General features: G+C 35.7%; 1 non-coding gene across 1 annotated transcript; it reads right to left on the bottom strand.

Moving 5' to 3' along the window:
• Positions 1–214: 214 nt before the first annotated feature.
• On the bottom strand, positions 215–409 carry LOC138988721 (U2 spliceosomal RNA). The gene has a single exon (XR_011464980.1). It is a non-coding gene; the product is annotated as a U2 spliceosomal RNA (small nuclear RNA).
• Positions 410–5,974: the final 5,565 nt, after the last annotated feature.

The following is a 5,974-nucleotide window of genomic DNA, read 5'->3' on the forward strand; positions in this document are numbered from 1 at the left end:
AGCCTGGGATGACAATCTCTGCACTTGACCACTGCACTACAGAGAATCTTACACATACACTGCTATCATTCCATTACCCCTGTGAGTGTAAGCGTGAACGTTGCTATGGTGTACAACTCTTTGCAACCCCATGGACTGTAGCCTGTCAGGCTCCTGTGTCCATGAAATTCTCCAGGCCAGAATATTTGAGTGGGTTGCCATTCCATTCTCCAGGGGATCTTCCCAACCAAGGGATTGAACTCAGGTCTCCCACATTGCAGGCGGATTCTTTACCATCTGAGCCTCCGATTCAAACTCCTAGTTCCAAGAATCCTTTTAATATATTGTCGTCAGATAGAGGATGTATCAGATGTTAAACTGGTAAGAACAGATGCTACATTTGATGTTAGCCAAAGGGTAAGAGAATTTTTCATTCTTTCTCTTCTGACAGTTTCTTGAAGACAAAGGTTCATCTTACTCAATTTTGTGTAAAAAAGTACCCATCATTGTAGTTATTTCCCAACAATGCAATATACAAATATATTGAATTAAATTTAAACATATGTTAAATATCTTTTATCCAGTTTCTGACACATTACTTAACTTTTTGAAGGGTTAAAGGAAAGAAACAAAGGTAAGAAGGAAGAGGGAAGAAGAAGAGATAGGCTACTTATAGAGTATTGCAGAAGAATAATTAAAAAGACAATTTCTCCCAACCAAGGAGCACTCCACAAAGGGAGTAGAGAAAGAATACATTTTTATTATTTAATTAGTGGTGCCCATCACAGGCAATCTGCTGAAATTGTAAAGACAGAAATCTAATCCATTTATATAGACAACAACTGCAATCAATGACAGACATATTTTTAAGGTAAACAGCAAATGGTTTTCAATTAAGTCCTGACAGAACCATTCGTGACAAGTAGTATATCCTAACTTTATCTTTACCTGGTAATGGGTTATGCTAGCTAATTGGTGTTATCTAGAGAAAAAAAAATTCTCATGTCTATGACGGAGTAGTTTAGCAACTTGGAGCAAGTTTCTGCCCACCAAAATTGAGTTCCTATCCTCTCACAGAAACTGGGAGATAGGGGTGTTATCTTCCTTGATGTTACATTTTATAGGGATAGCTTCCAGGTTTCTGAGAAAGGCATTCCTAGGTAGGAAATCTGAGTAAATGCCAATCTGGTTTTCAAAATTATTTACATTTCAAAGAGAGGAGAAAGTACTTACCTATTATACAGAGTGAAGTAAGCCAGAAAGAAAAACACCAATACAGTATACTAACACATATATATGGAATTTAGAAAGATGGTAACAATAACCCTGTGTACGAGACAGCAAAAGAGACACCGATGTATAGATCTGTGGGAGAGGGAGAGGGTGGGGAGATTTGGGAGACGATATTTGGCAAAACTAATACAATATTGTAAAGTTTAAAAATAAAATTAAATTTAAAAAAATAAAATATCTTTTAAAAAAATGAGAGGAAGAAAATCTCTTATTTTCAACAGGGAGAATTAAGCTTCTCATTTTTAATATGTATGTGTCCTTACAGGAATAGTGACTAAAAGAAAGTCAGAGGAAGTTTATTGGGAAAGACCAGATTCGCCACTTCCTAGCCTTTTTCTTCAGAGAAGGCAATGGCACCCCACTCCAGTACTCTTGTCTAGAAAATCCCATGGATGGAGGAGCCTGGAGGGGTACAGTCCATGGAGTCGTTAAGAGTCGGACACAACTTCATTTTCACTTTCACTTTTCACTTTTATGCATTGGAGAAGGAAATGGCAACCCACTCCAGTGTTCTTGCCTTGAGAATGCCAGGGAAGGGGGAACCTGGTGGGCTGCCATCTATGGGGTCACACAGAGTCGGACACAACTGAAGTGATTTAGCAGCAGCAGCAGCCTTTTTCTTGGAGGGTGTATTTAATCTCTGTGGGGCTCTGCTTTTCATCTTTAGAGTGAGTGAGCTGCATTGGATATTATTTAAGGTCATGCTTGGATTTATTGCTCTATTTCAAAATAATGAAAGGACCGAGGATTCAGTGAGGATGACAGGTGGTGTTATTTTTCACATCCACACTTGTTTGAACTTTAATTACTCTGATTTCTCTAACACACAGTCAGTGACCTACCTTGAACACTTATAAACCTTTAAATCACAAGGAAATTAGAATTACTATGTCCCTATCATACACGACTGAGTGACTTCACTTTCACTTTTCACTTTCATGCATTGCAGAAGGAAATGGCAAGCCACTCCAGTGTTCTTGCCTGAAGAATCCCAGGGACGGTGGAGCCTGGTGGGCTGCTGTCTATGGGGTCTCACAGAGTCGGACACGACTGAAGCGACTTAGCAGCAGCAGCAGGATCATACACTTAACAGACATGTTTAAAAAGTATTGCTAACTGAGTAAGTGTATATTGAAAGAAAGGACAACTCTCTTTCACATTACTGAACTCTTGAACAATGAGTAATGGACAATAAAGAAAGATTTTTCTTGTTAATGTTTTCTTTACATTATTTCTAGAGACTAATACTAGAATTGTGGCTTTGCACGGTCACTCTTTGAGTTATGGGGACTTACAAGTACTATTCCCTTAGTCTATGGATATGCATAAGGTGTTTTGGGTTTTTTTTTTAAACTCTTCTGTTCCTTAAAAACAACAACAAAATTCTACAGGAACAGGGATGCTAATATATATATATATATATATATATATATATATATATATATATATATATAATCTGAGAATTGTTTTCTTACATGGCTTACTTTAAAGAAAATCCTGGTAGTCAATCTAAGTTAAAACCTTTAACATTTCTGCTAAATAAATATTTACAGGAAAAAAAAAGAAGAAAAACATTTGCTTACAAGATGATTATCTCTGCAGAAAAAAAGATTGGTTAATTAATTGCTTGTGTCCCCAGCCCCCAGTGTTCAAGAAGCTTTTCTTCTGAGTTTAATTCTAAAATGTGTAGGAAAAAACCTAAAGAAGTAACCCACAAAATTCCATGAATAGTAAATCTATACAACCCCTTGGAATGAAGTACATTATCGTGCATTGTTTGTATGAGTGTTTTGGAGTTACAGACATCATAAGGTGACTTCAGGGTAGAGGATGTAACTGCATCTATTTGGAATGTATTGAGCACCTCAGAAAAAATATTTTAAATATTTGGTCCCACTCTCTTCCTTAAGGAGTAAATGAAAAATGATAGTAATGACTGAAAAAAAATAAATCTTTCCTGAAAAACTATTTTGAACTCTTTCCCAAAAAAATGCCCATGGTTTTTTCATTCTGTTTTTGATGGATGAATCATGACAAAAAGTAACTTTGCTTCCCATTTAAAAATCAAACTTTTCTGCTTTTGCATGAACTATACTGAATAATGGAGAAGGCAATGGCGCCCCACTCCAGTACTCTTGCCTGGAGAATCCCATGGATGGAGGAGCCTTGTGGGCTGCAGTCCATGGGGTCGCTGGGAGTCGGATACGACTGAATGACTTCACTTTCACTTTTCAGTTTCATGCATTGAAGGAAATGGCAAGTCACTCCAGTGTTCTTGCCTGGAGAATCCCAGGGACGGGGGAGCCTGGTGTGCTGCCGTCTCTGGGGTCGCACAGAGTCGGACACGACTGAAGTGACTTAGCAGCAGCAGCATACTGAATAAAGTTGTATCATGCCATATTGTCTACATGTTGCATTCTTATTACATGTATTTCCATTTTTATCCACCTTTTTAAAATCTATGACCTCAATTTTTGCCTCCATTCCCTCATTTTACTTAAATCATATGGGCTTGCAGGAGACTATAGAATAAGCTTCTGTTTTAGGGACATGATGCCACCAGATAATTCTACAGAGATAATACCTCCAAATACTTCATGTCATTGTCAACTATCATGTTTTCAATGAGGCTTAGTGGCCTGTTTATTATACTTGCAAACCCTTTTTCCATTATAAGATAAGAATCATTGTTTCATTTTTTGTGGTAAGGTATATTTATGTGTAAAACATAAAATTTTTCATTTTTAAGTGTACAATTCCGTGATGTTAATTACATTCACAATATTGTATACTATATCACCACTCTTTTAAAAATGTTTTCATCAGCCCAAGCAGAAACCTTTTGACTATTAAGCAATAAATCCCCATTCTCCTCTTTCCCAGCTCTTGGTAACTTCTAATCTACCTTCTAGGTCTATGGATTTTCCTATTCTATATATTTATATAAATGGAATCATATAACATTTCTCCTTTAGTGTCTAGAATGCTTCACTTAGCATGTTTTCAAGATTCATCCATGTAGTAACATGTATCAGAACATCTCTTTATAGCTGAAGAATATCCCATTGTAAGGGATTTTTGCTTATCCATTAATCTGGTGGAAACTTGGACTGCTTTCATTTTTTGGCTTTTGTGAATAATGCTGTAATGAACATTAGTATATGAATATTTGAGCACTTACATCCAATTACTTTGGGTATATACCCAAGAATGGGATTGTTGAGTCATAGAGTAATTCTATGTTTAGAGGAACTGCCACACTGTCTCTCAGAGTGACTGTACCATTATACATTCCCATCAGTAATTTAAAAGGGCTTCAAAATTTGCATATGTTTTCAGACTATTTTATTGTTTTTTAAATTGTCATAATTCTAGTTATTGTGAAGTGGCACCTAATAGTGGTTCTGATTTGAATTTTCTTAATGAATAATGGGATAAGACAATGGCGACCCACTCCAGTACTCTTGCCTGGAAAATCCCATGGACAGAGGAGCCTGGTAGGCTGTAGTCCATGGGGTTGCTAAGAGTCGGACACGACTGAACGACTTCACTTTCACTTTTCACTTTCATGCATTGGAGAAGGAAATGGCAAGCCACTCCAGTGTTCTTGCCTGGAGAATCCCAGGGATGGCAGAGCCTGGTGGGCTGCCGTCTATGGGGTTGCACAGAGTCGGACATGACTGAAGCGACTTAGCAGCAGCAGCAGCAATGAATAATGATCTTGAAATCTTTTAATTTGCTTATTGGCTATTTGAATATCTTATTTGGACAAGTGTCTCTTCAAGTTCTTTGCCAATTTCTAAACTTGTTTGTCTTTTTGTTATGAGTTACATGTATCTTTTACATAGTCTGGATATGAAACTCTTATTGGATACATGGTTTGCAAGTATTCTCTCCCAATCTGTAGGTTGTCTTTCATTCTTTTGATAGTGTCCTTTGATACTATATTAGAGTTTCCAAGAGAAAAGAGTCAATATCATATATATGGTATACATAATATCATATTAACTTATACACAAAAAGGCAGTTCAATTTGGTAGTGATTGTGTTGAATCTTAACAATTTTGTTTCCCTACTCATGAACATGGAATGTCTTTTCATTTATTTATATCTTTAAATTCTTTCAGCAATATTTTAAAGGCTTCAGTGTATATAAGTAAGTCTCATCTTTTTGGCTTAATTTATTCCTCTGTATTTTATTATTCTATATTTTCTTATAAATATAATTACTTTATTAATATCCTTTTTTGGATTAATAAATAATTGTTGGTATATAGAAACACATTTTTAATCATTATTATGGGTTAAAATATTCAAGGGAAATGCAAATAATCTTTAGAAAAGTATATACTCCTTATTTTTGAAAAAAACTTCAGAAGAAATTATGTATTTATCTGTAGCTATGAATCAGAGATTCTTCCTACATTAGTTGGGGAGGTGGGAAAAGATTAAAATTGAGATTTACATTTACACTGTGAATATGAAGGTGAGGTAAAAATAAGCTTAAAGCAATTACCAGCAATTTGTGTTGTAGATTAGTTGAAATGGGTGAAAGACAGTTTATTTTCAAAATACCAGGGTTGGAACTATTGAAATCTCTGTGTCCATCTTGCTAAATATTTGATATAGGGACTAGGTAAAAACTTAATGCGATCTTGAAATAACATAAAATCTTCATATGGTCATAAACATGAAACATTTT

Source organism: Bos mutus, chromosome 7, assembly GCF_027580195.1.
Source record: "Bos mutus isolate GX-2022 chromosome 7, NWIPB_WYAK_1.1, whole genome shotgun sequence".
Lineage (NCBI taxonomy): Eukaryota > Metazoa > Chordata > Mammalia > Artiodactyla > Bovidae > Bos > Bos mutus.